Genomic DNA, 19,122 nt, shown 5'->3' on the forward strand with positions numbered 1-19,122 from the left:
GAAACAACTTAAGTGTCCATCAACGGGTAAATGGATAAAGACAGTATAGGGGCGCCTGGGTGGCTCAGTCAGTTAAGCATCTGCCTTTGGCTCAGGTCATGACCCAGGACCTCTGGATGATCCCAGGACCCACTCAGTGGGGAGTCTGCTTTTCCCTCTCCCTCTGTCCCTCCTACCCTGATCATGCTCTCCCTAGCTCTCAAATAAACAAATAAAATCTTTTTTTTAAAAAGTATAAAATTGGTATATACAATGGAAGATTATTCAGCAATAAAGAAGAAGGAAATCCTTTCATTTGCAATAGCATAGATAGGTATTGAGGGCATTATTCTAAGTGAAATAGTCAGAGACAAATACTGTATGGTCTCACTTATATATGGAATCTACAAACAAAACTAAACTAAACTAAGAAACAGGGATCAGTTTTGTAGCTACCAGAGGTGGGAGCTGGGGAATGAGGTCATTGGGTGAAGGTTATCAAAAGGCACAAACTTCCATTTATAAGATGGCTTTACTGGTAAATTTTACCAAACATTTAGGGAGAATTAACAGCGATCCTCACAAATTCCTCCAAAAAATTGAAGAGAGAGGAACACCTCCCAACTCATTCTATGAGACCAGTATTTCATACTCAAACTAAATAAGGTCAACACAGGAAAATACAACTATAGACCAGTATTCTTAGTGACTATAGATGTAAAAATCCTCAATATACTAACCACCTGAACTCAGCACGGTGTAAAAAGGGATTATGCACCATGATCAAATGGGATTTACTCCAGGTAAGCATGGTTGTTTAACAATCCAAAAATCAATTAATGTAATGTAGTATATTAATAAAGCACAAAACCAGTATGATGACCTCAACATATACAGAAAAAACATTCGACTACAATTGTAGTTAATATTAAAATGCATTGAATTCTACACAAAATGAGTGAAGAGCAAATTGTTGTTATGTCAAATATATGGCAGTACAAACCATAAGTGACTCTTAATCTCACAAAACAAACTGAGGGTTGCTGGGGGGAGGGGGGTTGGGAGAGGGGGGGTGGGGTTATGGACATTGGGGAGGGTATGTGCTATGGTGAGTGCTGTGAAGTGTGTAAACCTGGTGATTCACAGACCTGTACCCCTGGGGATAAAAATATATTATATGTTTATAAAAAAAAATAAAACATTTTTTAAAAAGCACAAAAAAATACATGTCAGTAAAGGTGCTAAAGAAATTGTTCATCTGAGCTTTGTGGGGGACATAGATAAAGAGAGCAGCTGCCAGGGATTTATCCCTTGTCTGTCTAGAGAGCAACAGAACTTGGCCGTTCCAATCACCATGGAGTTTTCTTTCCCAGGCTTGACGGTAGTGTCTACCTTCCCAGAAACTGAGAAATGAGAGGGGGTGAGGAGTCACTCTCCCCTGGCCCTCCTTCTCCCCTTCCCATCGACTCTTTCCTGTCTCCCACCTGTTACCTCCAAGCTCTACCTCTGCTGGGCACTGTGTGGCCCTAGGAAGGGAAGGGCAAGGAAAAGCAGAGGGACACCCATGTGGGAAAACAGGGACCGGATACGCCGGTGTGGGAGATAGAGACTGGATGCTTTCTCACTTCCACAGTGACCACCAGCATTTAGAATTGGGAGATGTCACATCAAGGTTTGGAATCACACCTTAAGCATCTTAAAAACTCAGAAGTGCTGACAACACTTGGCCCCACACTGGCTCAATGTTTCTCCCACAGCTGACCATCTTCATTCATTTTCATAACCCAGCATCTGCATTTGTGATCTTTTTGCCATGCTGTGCCCCATGCACCTTATGTCCTGGCCACAGAATGCCCCTTCACTATTTCCAGATAGGACTGCCCATCACAATAATATTTTGCTTGGACATTTTTTCCTCCTGTGGCCATCTTCCCCCTCTGTCTCCTATTGTCACCTATTCCATGAAGCCTTCTCCTCTTCTGCCACTGAAATCCAATTTCACCCCTTCACCTCTCGTCTGAACACCTCTTTTCGGTTGTGTAAGCAAATATCACACCTCCCTCTACCCTAGGCATTTGCGTGCCTTTCTATGGACTCTGCTAGACTCTAATCCCGGATTCTGTCTTACCAAATTGCTGTTTTGTCAGCCGCAGCCTCTTGGTACCCTGTTGGCACTTAACATCTAACTAACTGGATTGTCCCTGGACTGGCCTGATGCTGAGGAAGAGAAGTTGCCATTAAAAGAGGAAAAGAGGGACGATTGGGTGGCTCAGTGGGTTAAGCTGCTGCCTTCGGTTCAGGTCATGATCCCAGCGTCCTGGGATCGAGTCCCACATCAGGCTCCTTGCTCAGTGGGGAACCTGCTTCTCTCGCTCTCTCTGCCTGCTTGTGTGTACTCGCTTGCTCTCTCTCTCTCTCTCTCTCTCTCTAGCAAATAAATAAAAAAAAATCTTTAAAAAAAATAAAAGGAGAAAAGACTCAGTACAGAGAATCAAGATAAACTAACTCAGGAAAGCAGTGAGAAATGAAGGAATGTGGCACCAGAGACCAAGGAAAAATACTCCTTGCTCGAACTGAGCTACACCTGTTCAGAGACATTCATCTTCACAATATAGAGATTGCATTTGACGGGACACCCCACAAGGTCATAGTGGCCTTGGCAACCTCCAACCTCAATGCTTTCCTGAAAGTCACTGGTGCGCCTCCTGTTGGCAGCTGTGGGAACTGGCCCTTGTACTTCATGTTTTCAAATCTGACAATCAGGTTTTCTGACATTTCCATTTGTAAAATACCATTTCTCCCTCCCACTACACTAGGCTAGATCACATGTGCAGAGAACAGAAATCAGAGATTATTTATTTGCCTGCCTCCACGTGAGAAATCACCTGGAGAGAAGGAGAAAACCAAGAGTAGAGCTTTCAGGAGGGGGTGGGGGCGTCATAGAAGGGTTCATTCCTGGGGTGCCTGGATGACTCAGTTGGTTAAGTGCTTGCTTTGGGCTGAGGTCATGATCCTGGGGTCCTGTGATTGAGCCCCGCATCAGGCTCCTTGTTCAGCAGAGAGCCTGCTTCTTCCTCTCCCTCTGCCTGCTGCTCCCCCTGTTTGTGCGCTCTCTCTTTCTGTGGCAAATAAATAAAACCTTTTTTTTTTCCAAAAAAAAAAAAAAAAGAAGAAGAAGAAGAAGAAGAAGGGTTCATTCTCTTTTTACTTTAAGCCAGTCAGGACCATTTTTTTTTCTGTGGTCTTCGTTATTGAGTAATGAAAAGGTTTCTTCTTCAGAGTGGGTGAAATCACAGCTCTGGCTAGGCAGAATGTGCTCAGTAATGGGAGTTTCTACAAAGTCTCCACTCAAGAAATCCTGCCTGATTACTCCTGAAAACTGAACACAGGAGGCCCCTGAATTCAGCGAGTCACAGGGTACAGAAGGCAGAAGCCCAATCACCACAAAACCTCTAGGAGTGTGTGGTAACGGGCTCTGGAGTCACCTGGGAACCTTGCTGATAGGCAGACTCTGGCTTCCTAGAGCGGAGTGGGGCCTGAGATCCCGCTTCTAACCAGCCTCCAAGGGATGCAGAGGCTACTGATCAGAATCCTGGTGAACAACAGAGCGGAGGACGGAAGTCAGACCTAGGGCATCTGGCCCCCCAAACAGTAACTTTATGTCTTTCCAGAGAAGAGTGAGGTGCAGTACAGAAAAAGCAGCCTTGGGCTTCCTCCAGGAGGATTCTGGATGTGCCCTGGTAGTCCTCTAGAAGGCTTGGGATTTGATCAAATGGCCCCTGGCCTGAGTCCCTGCCACATTTGGCCCCCTGCTGCTGCTTAATGACCCACCTGAGGGGTGGTTACAAAGAGCAGGGAACCAGTCATTGTGTGCAGGACAATGTGTACGTAGGGTCTCCCCTGTTTGCCCCAAAGTGTCCCTAAAACACAAAGCGGAGTGGGAGCATCCTTTGGGACACTCTGGGGCAAAGAGCGGAGACTCTACGTTTCTCCCCAGCCTAGGATCCGCAAGGAGACTCCCGCGCCCCCTCTGGGGGAGCCCCACCAGTGCCTGACTGTCCTCTTTCAGTCCTCAGCTCCTTTAATTCCGACTGGCCAAGGGCAGACCCTCCTGGGTACACCGCACCAGAAAGGATCCTGTGCCCAGGAACGCGGGGACCTCTGTCTTCGCCTGCGCTGGACAAGCCCTTGGTCCCAGGTGCTCTGGGCAATGCGCAGGCGCTGCCAGGAACGCGGGCCCCTGCACGTTTCCTCGCTGTCAGGGCTCCTCTCCGCAGGCGCAGGTGGCAGCTAGCGTTGCTCTTGTCGCTGTCCCTCCTTCAGGGTCCCTCCGCGGCCCTCAGTGGGACCATGCAAGCCCTGGTCTCCCCAGTGACCAAGGCCATCTTTGTGGCTCTGTTCCTCTTCACTATCATTCTCTACGTGATCCTGTGGTACATTTGCCGGCATGTGGACAACGACTACATCTGAAGCAGGTAAAGCGCTGGCTCAGTCCCCTAAGGCCCCACCCTGTGTCCCCAACCCCCAGAGACTTCATGTTGCTTCTCCGGAATCCACGTCCCTTCCCAGGGCCCCGCGCTCCTCCCCTGGGCTCTCTGTTCCTTTCCTGGGTCCTTAACCCCCTTCCCATCCCACGTCCCTCCCCACGCCCTCTGTGTGCGCCTAACTGGGACACTGTGCTTCTTCCCTAGACCCTGAGTCCTTCCCCTCCAATCCGAATTCCTTTCCTAGATCCTGCGCCCCTCCCCACATCCGTTCCCCAGTCCCAGTCCCAAGTCCCATCTCTCACCCCCAGAGCAGGCTTTTACTCCAAACCCCAAGCCACTCCCTGAGACCTCTTGCCCTTCTCTTGCATTTTCAGTCCTTTTCCTGGATCACATTGCCCTCCGGAACCTCCCACCTCTGAGGTGCTTTCCAAATCTGCAGGACCCTGTGCTCCGCCCGAGATCCTTGGGCTCTCTCCTGATCCTGAACCGTTTCACCAGATCCCGCTCGCCTGATCCCCGCTCGCCTCCTCGGAATACTCTCCCCTCCGCATCTCACTTCATTCCCAGGAATCTGCTCAGAGCCCTTTACTCCACCATCATCCGCTCCTCTTCTGACCTCAGACCCTGCAGCTTTCTCTAGACACAGAAGTGCCCCACTGCCGCACCCTGTTCACAGCCCTTCCCCAGGCCCAAGACCCCTCTCCCCAAACCCTGTGCCCCCTCAAGACCCTTGACTTTCTCCCAAGCTCACACCCTTCCCCTGGTCATGTGACTTTCTCCAGGATCCCTTCCCCCAGCCCCTGTCCCCCAGTCCCTCTCTCTAGCTCCTGGCAGGTAGGTGCCTATGGCCAGGTTCACTGCACTGCTCCCATCTGGACTCTGCCATTGGGTTCTGCGTCTGAATGGCTGAAGACCAAAGGGCAGTGCAGAGACTTTTTGATGGCCAATGTCTCCTGCAGCTCTGTCCCCCTGTAGGAGGTCCACACTGCCCTTACTTGTCCTGCCACAGAGGTGCTTTCCTCCCTCCCACAGGCAGAACACCTGGGTGGCTTGAGCCTACAAACCAGCAAGCAAATAATAATTTGACATGTCACTCCTGTTCCCTGACTCTCCTCGAATTATGTCTGGACCCACTATGAGCTACCTGGTGTAGGGGTTGGGCACTGCCCTGGAGATTGAAGGGTACACCATAGTTGAGCCTGTGGACACGGAGTAAATACAGGCTGGGTGACACTAGGCAGATCTGACTGCTTCTGGTTTTCTTGTTTGATGGGGCTGGTCCATCCATGGGCAGATGGTTAGTCAGAACTAGACTAAGTGGACACCTACAGCATTAACTCCCAAGGCTGCTTTGGGACGGGGTGGTGGAAATGTGGGCAGGGGGAGCAGGGTTACTGTCTTTGGTGGCTTTGGCATCACTTGGACCTGAAGAGGGACCCTGAATACACAGTTGAGCAGAGACTCGAAATGAGTTCACACCAGAGTCTTCCCAGAGAGGCCAAGGGCATCCAGCAGCAAACACAGTCCCACGGGGTGGAATGCACCATCCCCAGTGCACCATATGAAAGGGCATTCACACGGTGCAGGATGTCACACAGTTGTGAACTCAAATTCCAGATCAGCTTCTTACTAGTCATGTGACTGGACAAATTACATCTCTGAGCATCTGTACTTTCATCTGTAAAATGGTATTAATGACAGTATCAAGCTCACCATGAAATACTGCATTTAAGCTGATCAACAATCTTATACCAATAAATCCTCAGTTAAAAGTGGTAGTTACTTGTGAACAATTAACTTCAAATGGTATTTATTGTTTTACTAATTTTTGGAACCATAATTGACGTATAGCAAATTTCACCATTTTTTATTGTACAGTTCTGAGTTTTGACACTAAGCTGTGTACCATCACAATTACGATATAAGAACCTTCTATTGATAACATGTTATTAAAAATTTTTCCTTTCAATATATTTAAATCTGAGAAAAACAGCATCTAAAACTTGTTTTGGAGAAATGAGTATAATATTCATTTATATTTTTATTCAATATAAATGTCTATTAATTACCATCTTGGTGGTTTGAGTTTTTTTACATTATGAAGTGTGGTTGACATGCAATGCTGTATTAGTTTCAAGTGTACAACATAGAGATTTGACATGTCTATACGTTACTCAGTGCTCACCATGATAAATATAGTTCCCATCTGTCACCAGACACAATTATTACAGTATTATTGCCTATAATCCCTATCTGTACTTTTCATCTTTGTGACTTATTTATTTTGTAACTAGAAGTTTGTACCTCTTTATCCCCTTCACCTGTGTTGCCCATCCCCCACTCCCTCCCCTCTGGTGACCACCAGTTTATTCTCTGTATTTGTGAGTTAATTACTGGATTTTCTTTGTTTAGTCATTGGTTTTGTTTTTTAGATTCTGCATATAAGTGAAAAGGTCCTGGTCCTAGTATACTACTCCCCTCAAAATACCTCACTATTTTTTTCACCAATATTCATGATATTTTACCTTAGAAAGAAATTGTTTTTTTATATTACCCAGGCAATTAATAACTATACTTTCTTGCAAAAAAAGTCATGCAGCCCAGAAGTGAATAGAGGGTTCATTCCAGGCCCTGTCTATTCTCCCAGAGGAGGTAGCAACCATTGTTAATCATTTGGTTGGTTTTTCTGCCTTCTGCCTTTCTTTTCTCTCACCCCATGCCCTCTTTCTCTCTCACACACACCCAGAATGCTGTTTGTTTATTTTCTTCCTATTAAGTGGGATTATACTTTGGATTTCAGAGGACCAGGAAGGAATTAAGAAGCAGAATGGAAATCTCCCAAGGAAATGCTAGAACCCTGTTCTCTCTTCTGTCCCCTTAGGCCTTGCTGGGACAGGGATGCCAGCTTAAGAGGTCTGTGAGGAGACTGTTTTGAACTCCTTTTGTGAGATCCTCTGATGAAAGGTGCTGTAAGAAGTGCAAAGACTATTTTTGAGTCCAACAGAGAGCACCGATCATTTGCATAGAGGTCAGAGGAGGTAACAGGCCCACATTTCTGGGTGGCCCACTTCTTTTCATTGCACACTTCTTGCCGTCAGACTCCCTCCAAGGGTGGCAAACTGCAAGGTTCCTGTTTTCCTTCCCCTTAGGGGGCTGGGTGGAGCACCAGAGTCAGTGCACAAAATCACTGTTCATACAGGCTGGTCTTCAACAGGAGACTTCCTCCCCTTACCTACAGAAAGCCCAGAGCCTATATCAGTGACCTTGTCAATGCTTCTAGAAAGTTCCCCATCAGTAGTGTGGAGAGGGGATGGGAAGAACCTGAGAGAGGAGACCAGTTAGAAGACAAGAAATGATTAGGACCTGAATTTAAACAGTGCGCACGAGAGGAAGAGAGCTAGAGATGTGTCTGAGTTAAAACTGGTGGACCCTGATGACTGAATGAGCACGGAGGCACAGGCACTGAGGTGGGTAGGGAAGAGGAGAGGGGAGCAAAGCGAATACCGTTCTGTCTAGCCTAGCAGTGTAAGAGACCACTGGTGTCATCAAAAGTCCGTGGCTCCCATTGGACAGAGATAGGGTCCCTTAGGCCAGCATTACCAGGTCCTACCTGCTCTGCTAACCACTGCCACCTTGATTTTTGCCTTCCTTCCATCTCACACCTTGACATGGACAGATATCTAACCAAGGGCCTGGCTCATAGAAAAAGCTTATAAAATTGTAGTCTCTTCATATTACATGGGGTTTCACTTGTAGGTTTGGTCTTTCTAGGGGCCACCTAGCTTTGTTCTCACTTGTTGAGGACTATTGTGCTCACTGATGGGGTCTGCACAGTTTGTGGCATATTGACTAGAATATGTGAGAAAGTCTGCTTATATAGACAAACAGAGCTCTGCCTGACCATCTAGACCGTAGCTGCCTTCCCCTCCCCCACTCCTAATGTAATTTAGAGAACAGCACCTGAACAAATTACAACCACATGTTCAAGCCTTGTGGTTTGAGATGGATTATGTAACTTTTCTTTCTTTCTTTTTTTTTTTTTTTTTTTGTTTAAACTCATGCCTTGCAGCATTCAACAGAGAATCTGAATCCCTAAAGCAAGTCAGTCAGGTCAGAATGTCAAGCTACCCGCACAGGTGTTATTTGCCACAGAGGGTTGATCCAAGGTTGGCCTCATCCACTGTCTATTGGTGCACCTTCAAGGAACATAGAAGACATGACAGGTGATGGAGAGCCCATGTGCTTAGGCTGGTAATGTTACTCTTGACTCCACAGCTGACAAACAATCAGCACATGCCTTACACTGACCTTCAGAATGTCTGCACTTTTGTCTCTTCCCTTCAGCCTGCACAGCAAACATTAAGTTCGTAGGGAAAAGCCATGTCACTGAGAATTCTGTGGCCCTGTCATGGATTGGAAACCTTAGGGGAGCTGCAGCTGTATCAGAGAAAGTAAACCACTAATGCAGAAAGGAGTTTAAGTTAAGTATAGGGAGGAATATTCTGAAAGGAAACTGACAAATATCTGATTAGAATTCTCCTGTTCCAAATCATCAACATTTCCCCCTTCTTCAGTAATTTGTGACCCTATGGGGGATGTAAAGCACAGGATTGGGTACTGGGAAATAGAAGAGTATGAAGACTGATCTTTCCTTTTGAAGATTTAGAATTTTGTCAGTAAGGCAAGAGAGAAAGAAAAACGGCAGGGAAAAAGAGCAGAGGTCAGAGGTTTCGTATCCTGTGGTCTGACGAGTACAGCATGATCTCTGGCAAGGGGAGCAGACATCATGGTTTCTGTGGGACAGAATCCCCTTTACACCATTTGACCCAGCCTCACTGTTGAGTCTATTCCTTTCATTTTCCCAACTATCTGCAAGGCTTTTGAAAGGTGATCAGTTTTCCTCTGTCCAGGCTGCAGACAGAACACAGTCTGGATGGCCTGTCAAGTCCCTGGGAGACTTTGTGGTCCTGGTCTAGTGGTTTTCTGTGTCAGTTAAGATCAGGTATAGCTGTGATTACCAGAGACTGGAGACAATAGCAGCTCACATGCAATGAAAGGTTATTTCCTCTCTCATGTGAAAGACCAAAGGTAGGTAGTTCAGGGCTGGTTTGGTGGTTTTGTCCCACAAAGTGCTTTGGAATCCTGATTCTTTCTAGCTTCTTTCTTTCACCATACATGGGCACCATTCCCAAGGTTCCCTAATGATCCAAGATGCTGTTCCAACCCCAGCCATCTTCTAAGCATTCCAGCCAAGAGGAATGAGGATGATCTGAAGAAGCAAGTTAAAGGGCACATACCACTGGCTCTATCAGGAGGGCTTCTGCAAGTTTTCCCATGACACTTCCATGACCCTAGTGTCTCATCAGCTAAAACTTAGTCACATGGCTATAGTTCACTTACAGGAAGCTGAAAGTGAAGGTTCATGATTATGGAAGAAGAGGAAAGTGGCTATTAGGGGGCAATGCAGAGTCTCTGCTTCGTCATAGCACTTGCTCCAAGGAATTAATGAAATTCTCCATGATTCTGCAGCACTCTTTCTGGAATTTCTGTAAGGCGAGGTTATGGTGGCCATGTCAAATTTGTAAATCCTGTTACACTTCCCTACAACGACTTTTTGTACAGGCGGAGCTGGCAAAACATTGTTGTTCTCTGATGCTTCTCTGTGATATGGGAATACAATTTCTTTTTTTTTTTTAAGATTCATGTATTTGAGAAAGAGAGAGAGAGCATGAGCAGGGGAAGGGGCAGAGGGAGAAGGGAGAGGGGAGAAAGAATCCCAAGCAGGCTCCATGCCCAGAGCAAATAAGCTCCACACCCAGCATGGGAGCCCAATACAGGGCTTGATCTCTTGACTCCAAGATCATGACCTGAGCCAAAAACCAAGAGTTAGACATTCAATCAACTGAACAACCCAATCACTCCAGTAATGCAATTTCTTGCAGCATCACTGTTAAATCTTTAAACGTATGATTTATAAGTGTTTCCTCTTGGGTAACTTTGGAACTTCAGTCAGTAAGTCATGGGATCTTAGCTCCAAACTTCCTTCCCCCATCTCAAATCATCTTTTCATCCTACCTGCCTATCTCAAAGAAGGGGCTGCCCCTACCCTGTTGAGGCTAATCCTGGCCCTGTGGCCTAGTTCAAAGCTCTTCCAACCTCTCTAGAAACATCCATGACAAAATTTTTTGATCTTGTATCTTGAATCTTCTTCAATTTCCACCCACCTTTCTGCCCAATCACGTATTTTCCCCTCTGGTCCATGCATATTTTATTTCTATATGTTGCTTGTTCAGAGCTTCTGCTGTATCATTGCTCCTCAGTCTATTTAAAATTTAAAATTTCCATCATTCATATATAATATATGTGAATAACCTGAAGAAAATAGATAATAGTAAACTATAGTAAAAGAATAAGGAAGTGATGAGTTTTGTGCATTCATTACCTTTGTTTGTGGTATATTTGATTTCATTATGACTGTCTCCACCAATTATCATGGGGTTTGGGTCCAATCACTGTTGGAGGAGGTCATCAAGAGTGCATGACCGCCAGCTGCCTCATGGGCTCGAGCCAAGCAAGGAGGTTCCTCACCTCCTTCCCTGTCCTTGGTCTGTGCGTTCTGCTTACCTTCCCTGCTCCCAGAAACTTCCAAAGAATGTAGCCTTGAGATAGTATGTGGTGTGGAGACCACCTGGATGGTAGACGTGACTAAACCCTGTTAAGACCTCTACATAAATTCTTAGGATTCTGGTGGATGGGTGTAGAGATCAACTTACCTTGCAGCCACCCAAGACAAGCCTCATATGTAAGTTCCCTCGCTTATTAAACCTGCTACCTACCAATCTACAGCGGCTTGCCTCTTCCTTTGATCTTTCCCTACCCTCCACACATGGAAGCCAATTTCAGATTATTACCCAAGAATCTCCTGGAAAGCTTACAAACCAACAATTACCTAAATTCATGATTCCTTAGTTGACTCATTTCTTAGATGGGTCTAGTGATATTCCTAGCCTCTTGGGTTTTCTGTGAGGATGCTTGCTTTTCAGCTCCTGTTGCCAAACTTGCTTCCCCCAAAGGCTGCTTTCTGGTCCATTGTGATTCCTAGTTTCTAGGCCCTTTCCCAGGGCTAACTACTATTTTCCTATCCTTCGGCTTCTCACCCCATCCTTCGGTCCTTTTATGTCCTAGTTCTTTGGATTCTCATCAGACCTCTCAACACTGCCATGCCCCAGCCTCTTGTAATAATAGACAACATGAATATTCACAGCATCTTTTGCCTCTAATCTTGTCACCCCATTAATTTTTTCAGCCATTTAGTCAACAGACTTTTCAAAATTGTAGCTAATACAAACCAAGTAGTCACTGTGTGCCAGGCACTGTTCTAAGTGATTTATATGTTATTCCTCACAGCATTCCCAGAAGGAGTTTTAAAAGTTTAAAAAGCATAATTCACTAGTGAAGCCATCTGATCCTGATTTTTTTTTTTTTTTGTAGGAAGGCTTTTTTTAACTAGTAACTCAATTTCTTTCTTGTTATAGGTCTATTTTGACTTTCTGTCTTCTTGAGTCAGTGTTGGTTCTTTGTGTCTTCTAGGAATCTCTACACTTTATTCATGTTACCTAATTTCTCAGCATACAGTTATTCCTAGTAGTCCCGCATAATCCTTTTTTTTTTTTTTAGATTCTATGTATTCATTTAACAGATAGAGGCACAGAGAGAGAGGGAACATAAGCAGGGGAAATGGGAGAGGGAGAAGCAGGATCCCCACTGAGCAGGGAGCCCTATGTGGAACTCAATTCCAGGACCCTGGAATCATGATCTGAGCCGAAGGCAGATGTTTAATGACTGAGCCACCCAGGCACCCCCCTTTTTTATTAACATGTAATGTATTATTTGTTTCAGGGGAACAGATCTGTGATTCATCAGTCTTACACAATTCACAGCACTCACCATAGCACAGACCTTCACTAATATCCATCACCCAACCACTCCATCACTCCCACCCCCTTCTCCTTGAGTAATCCTCAGTTTGTTTCCTGAGATTGAGAGTTTCTTATGGTTTCTCTTCCTCTCTGGTTTCTTCTTGTTTCATTTTTTCACCTCTCTTCCCCCATGATCCTCTGCCTTGCTTCTCATATTCCACATATCACTGAGATCATATGATAATTGTCTTTCTCTGATTGGCTTATTTTGCTTAGCATTAATACCATCTAGTTCTATCCATGTCATTGCAAAGGGTAAGATTTCATTTTTTTGATGGCTGCATAATATTGTCTCTTTCTCTTTCTCTCTCTATATATAAATACTTATACATATATATGGACTTATATATGTGTGTGTGTGTGTGTATATATATATGCTACATCTTCTTTATCCATTCATCTGTCAATGGACACCTGGATTCTTTCTGTAGTTTGGCTATTGTGGACATTGCTGCTATAAACATTGGGGTGCAGGTGACCTTTTGGATTATTGCATTTGTATCTTTGGGGTAAATACCGTACAAACCTTTTTATTTATATTTTTCTCCTCTTTTGTTCTTGATTAGGGTAATTTGAAACTTTTTTTTCTTGAGTGATTCTAACTATAGGGTTGTCAATTTTACACCCCTAGATTGTTCAGTCATTAGCTGGTGTCCTCTTTGAGAAGTGTGTGGCCCTGGCTATAACTGCATCGCTTAGTCATTGACCAGTGGCTGTCCCCAGAAGATCATGACTTTGGCTATATAGTAAAGGCATATCCCAAAGACGGTAACAGAGGTTGTCAGCTAATCACAATATTTGAAGTGGGGCAGCAAGTCTTTTCTTGAAGGGGCAATCTTACAGTCAATGATTGGATTACCCCGACGCCTTGGAAACCATGGCATATGTGGGTATAGGAGTGGGTATAGGAGGAGCACTGCTGTCCCCCTGCAGAAGGTATACTGTGTATAGGTAGAGTGGGTATAGGAGTATTGCTGTCCCTCCTGCAAAAGGCAACCCATCCACATACTCCCGGTGACAGTCATTCAAGTTTATGAGTAGGCTACTGCATCCCATTCTTCGACCCCAACTAGGCGAAGTGCCTTATTTTTTTATTAATAATATTTTTATTTAGATATAATTCACATAACTAAACCCATCCTTTTAAAACATGTAATTTAGTGATTTTAATGTATTCACATGATTGTGAAACCATCACCACTGTCTAATTCTAGAATATTTTCATTACTCCAAAAAGAAACTCTTTACCCATTAAGAGTCATTCCCTTTTACCCACAGACCCTGACAGTGACTGATCTACTTTCTATGTCTGTGGATTTGCCTGTTTTGTATACTTTAACTTAGCATAATGTTTGAAAGGTTGATCCATGTTGAAGCAAGTATCAGTACTTCCTTCTTTTTTTTCTAACTGTTTAGTTCATTACTTCTTAATGCCTGAATATGTCATTGTATAGATTATACAACATTTTATCTATCCATCAATTGATGTACGTTTAAGTTTTTCCATGTTTAAGGTATTAGGAATAATACTGCTGTGAATATTCATGCCCACAATTTTGTGTGGATATGTTTCAATTCTCTTGAATATATATGTAGGAATGGAATCGCTAGGTCACATGATAACTTTCTGAGGATCATCCTAAGTGTTTTCCAAAGTAGCTGCATCATTTTACACTCCCATCAGCAATGTACGTGGGTTCCAATTTCTTCATATCCTTCTAACAGTTGTCCTTTTAGTTGTATCCATCTTATAGGTGTTGTTTCAGTAAGAGTTCAACCAGAGAAAAAGAAAGAGTAGTATATAAATATGTATATATCAAGAACTAGCAACAGAATAATCGAAGATCAGTTCAGAAAATTCATGGAAGGGCAGCATAACTTAGCCTTTCCTGGTTGATGTAGTCTCTAAGGTTCCTTCCAGGTCTAACATCATATACATCTAAAAGCCAAGGAGGCAGAGAGGGTAAAAGAAGCAGTTTACATTGTGTTATAAGTGATACAAAACGTAACTTGTGGACAAATATTCCAGCATGTGTTTTGTTTTCTTTAGTTGTTCCATGAGCTGGCATCTCCCAGGACCTTGGGTCACAGTGTACTGGCCACACCTCCAATGTGTCAGGTAGTGTGGGAGCACTTGACTCAATTTAGGAATTAAGCCTCATGGCAGGACCTGCAAGGTTTCTTAAGCTGCTGGGCAATTTTGAGTAATAAGCAATTTTAATTTATTCACAAATAATTTAAAAACAACTGGTTTGGGACCCCTAGAACATAACTGGCATTACTTACAACACCTGTTTCTCTGGAAACCTCTCAGGAAGTTGCCTGTCTGGCTCCTCTCACTGGTACTTCTTCCCTGCAGGGAACTGCCTTTTCAGGTGCTGAGTTCTTTTGTCTGTCCTGGGCTACTAAGAGCCAATGCCAGAAAGCAGCATGCATCCTTATGTACTAGGCTAGCAGATGTATGGGAAAGCCCAGGGATGGGTTTAGAAGAGCAGGGAAGTGATGGCACTATTTAGAGAATGATGGCAAATATGAGTCCCTGTTGGCATTAATTTTCCAATTGGGCCAAGGCTCCTGATTACCTTTCACGGAACAACAAAATGTGTTTGATGGTCAGCAAAACACATGCCTTGTCCTGCCTGAATCATAACTCATGATAGGGTGGTGGAAAGATGTGAATGAATAGTTGGGGGTGAGAAGCAAATGTCAGGATATGGATCTACTTATTTATCTAAGTGAGAAGAGGCTACAGAGCAGACAGCATCAAGTTCTGGATTGTTACTTGCAACCACTGTATTCTGGAATGGCAGCAGAAGTGAATGGCAGGATGAAGTGCAAGTTAGACCCTGAGACTTAGCTACTAGGAGCCTAAGTCATGGATAAAGGAGTATTTTGTCAGAAACTCTAGAAACAGAGCTCCCTGGGTGTTTGGCTTGGGCTCAGTCAAAAGCCAGAATCTAAGCCTATTGTGTCTTGTTACTTGTTTTAGCAAATGAAATAATTTCCATGACCTGTCATATAAGTTGAAAACTTCTAGTAAGAGGTTGTTATTTTGGTCATGATAACAGTAATATACATAACCCACAGTAAGTCAGTGTAGTCATGGACAAGCACTGCACTCTGCTATCAAAATGCCTGGGTTACCTTGGGGCTCCAGTGGAAAAATGACTGTGACCCACACACGATGAACAGCACTGTGTGATGATGACAGAAGCCATTCAAGATATTAAGCAATTTTATTAGAACTGGTCACTGGATGGTTACAAATGAGAAAATTTGACAATTCACCACAGCCCTATGAAGTACAAGTTTTACCCTTGCTTTATGAAACTTCTGTGAGTTGACTGACCTAATCCTATGGTTACAGACGAGTGTGTAGTGAGGTCAGGATTTGCTGCTTTAATAAATACTCACTTGGCATTTACTATGTGCCAGGACTGGTGTATGTGCATTACATGTATTACTTGGCTTTGCCCTTTTGACCACCCCATTAGGTAGGTACTATTGCTATCCATGATTTACAGGTGAGGGAACTGATGCACAGCGAGTTCAGGAACTTACTCAAGATCACACACCTAGGAAGTGGCAGTCAGTACAAACACAAGCTGGCTGGGTCCAGAGCCCCTGCTCTCAACCACATACTTCGCTGCCTCCTTTACATCGAAGTCTGACTACATATTCTCACTCAGAAACAAACACACTTGTAGCTATAAATTGTTGTCCATGTGCTATAGCACTTCTGGACCCAGAGAGAAAGAACTTTATGTGCCCATACCACCCTATTAGAGTGTGAGCTACTCCAGGCAATGGTCAGGTGTCATGGTCCACACTCCTTGCACCTACCATGGGTTTTGTCACCCAATAGAAGATCAGGAAATATTTATTAAATAACATCTTATTCAAAACTCACACAATCTTGTTGGATCAACTTTTATTTGGCCTCCAATATATATAACATGTCAACATGACCATAGATACAAACAAAGTACCACAAGGGACATATCTCAAAATATCTGTAGAAGTGCCTAACTAATACACACTCAATGGGAAACAGAACCATCTTAGTCTATGTATAACTTTAAAATATCACATTTTTCTTGGAAATCAGTACAATGCTGTGAAAGAACAAAATGATGGTAAGAGAGAGCTCCTTACAAAGTGAGCAAGCTGAATCAGTGTCCTCCAAGTGCTGGAGGGACAGCTCTACCATTTAGGAAGAAATGACCAACCAAGCGCAATAGAAGCAAACTAAGCTTGGGGGGCAGGGGCAGAGTGTGCTATAGTATTCTGATGGCTCCAGACGTGTGAAACCAAGGACTTTCCTAAAATATCCTCAAACAAACTCAAATTTTTACACATTCAATTGCTTTACACATATTCCAAATAAGCGTATTTTTAGCCATTTAGAGCCTGCTTGCTTTACATACCTTAGAAAACCATACCCAACATCTGCTAGGCATAGATAAGTTATTTCTAGGGCTTTAAGACCCCAAGCCATGGCTGCCTTTCTGAGTTCTCTGACCCAGAGACTTTACATTGTGCTGATGGGTGATATCACGCGGATGTCCCTATCCTCTGAGACTTCCCTTGTCTTCTTGCCCTTCTAGGTGGTGAGCTTTTGTCATTCTCTATCCAATGTCTCCTGATGTAAGGGACTTCCCATAACTTGCCATTCTGTCATAGTACTGCCCAAGTAGAGCTTGTTGTATGCTGCTGCTATGTCGTCATAGTTATATCTTTTCCCCTAATCAGCCCCCAATCCTCAAACTCACAAACATTTATGTATGAAAGAGCCTAGAATAAGCTTTAAAATGATACACACCAGATTGTTAATTGTGGTTATTTCTGAAGATGGGACTGCCTTTTGGAGAAACTTTGTAAAGGGAGAACTGTGATTTCTCAGAATTTTTAGAACTTTTTGCAAGAAGAATATGTGCACTATCACCATTTTAATTAAAATAATAACATAGTTCTAACAACAGAAATAATAGCTGTGGATTTGTCAGCTAAAGCAAATTCTAGCTGAAGCAACAGACAAAACCTGAAATTTGAATGGCTTAACACAGCAGATGTTTGTTTTTTGTACACATAAATTTTGATGCTGTTTGTCAGGGTCTCTCACTGTTCTCAAGGGACCCAAGTTTCCAGGCTGTTTTGAAGTGCCACCACCTCTGCATAAGATTGCTCTGTTTGGGGTCACCTGCGGGGGGGCGGTCATCTGGGTGGCTCACTTGGTTAGTCATCTGACTCTTGATTTTGGCTCAAGTCATGTTAGGGTTGTGGGATTGAGCTCCTGGTCAGGCTCTGTGCTCCGCGTGGAGTCTACTTGGGATTCTCTCTTCCTCTCGCTCTGCCCCACCCCCACCCCTGCTCTCTCATGCTCTCATTCTCCCTCTTGAGTTAAGTAGATAAAATCTTTTATTTATTTATCTGAGAGAGAGATAGAGAGATGGTGTGAGAGAGTATGAGCAGGGATAGGGGGTGGAAAGAGGGAGAGGAACCAGCAGACTCTGTGCTGAGTAGGGAGCCCATGTAGGGTTTAATCCCAGGTGCTGGCATTATGACCTGAGCCAAAGGCAGATGATTAACTGACTGAGCCACGCAGGTGCCCCAATAGATAAAATCTTTAAAAAAAAATTCCATGTTTGCTGCTGAGTGAAAAAGAAAACACAGAAATGGCTCCAGATGTGATAAGCAATGTTTCTGCTCAATGACAAGATCTAGTCACATGACTCTTCCTAACTACAAATGAACTGGAAATGTAGTGTCTCTGTGTCCAGGAGGGAGTGGAAAACAAGATATGGATGAGTACTTGTAGTCTGTCCCACATCCTGTTACACAGTAGGTGCTGCTCGATTAAGAGTGACCATTGTAATTTGTTATGACTGAAAGCTTCTTCATTTCTTGGAAGAGTTTCTTAGAAGGCCAGATTTTCCTCGATACTCTCTAAAATTCCACACACCTACTATATGACAGATGCTTTCAAACACAATATCACATCTGATTTTAAGAGGCTCGTGTAAATGTCCGCAGGGTGCATTTGCCCTTCTTCACTCAGTCGCACCTTTTTACACTGCCCTTTGCAATGTCAACTAACGTCAGTAGGCTGAGAATTTTCTCCTTCCTTTTGATACATGAGTAAAATCTTAACCCCTGAGTCTCTGCTACCCTCCACATGACTGAATTTGCCTGGACACTTGCCTGGACAAGTGCCATTAGGCCCACTGAAAACCAGGACTTTCCTGTGGGGCTGGTACACAAACAAGAGACCATAGAAGGATGATCATTATTTCCCTTTTAATCTGAGCTAGCATGTCCACTAAGGAACCATTTTTCACCCACTAGGAAAGTTTTTAAGAGTTCAACCTAGTAGATGTTTGTTCCACATTGACTTCCATGATCTTTCCTCACTACAACTTATGAGGGAAACTTTGGATTTTGATCTCCTAGGTAAGTTCATTCATCTGTGTATGTGTTTAGTAGCCAGTTCCAAGTAAGACATCCCATTAAAATTTTACTGCAAATATCAGGGAGGTTCAAAAACCCTTTCTTTAACTTCAGGTTTGTATCCAAAGAATCAGTCAATTATGTGGCAAATCAGACTACTCACAAACCCAATTGGAAAGCATTTTGAGGAGGGGAAGTTTCCCAGAAGGATCACCAAGTGTCTAACAGTC

General features: G+C 43.9%; 1 long non-coding RNA gene across 1 annotated transcript; it reads left to right on the forward strand.

The window, feature by feature from the left end:
- Positions 1-10,859: 10,859 nt before the first annotated feature.
- On the forward strand, positions 10,860-18,595 carry LOC116583562. Its single transcript, XR_004282780.1, has 3 exons — positions 10,860-10,912; positions 13,077-13,084; positions 18,585-18,595. It is a non-coding gene; the product is annotated as an uncharacterized LOC116583562 (long non-coding RNA).
- Positions 18,596-19,122: the final 527 nt, after the last annotated feature.

This window comes from Mustela erminea, chromosome X (genome assembly GCF_009829155.1).
Source record: "Mustela erminea isolate mMusErm1 chromosome X, mMusErm1.Pri, whole genome shotgun sequence".
Taxonomy (NCBI): Eukaryota; Metazoa; Chordata; class Mammalia; order Carnivora; family Mustelidae; genus Mustela; species Mustela erminea.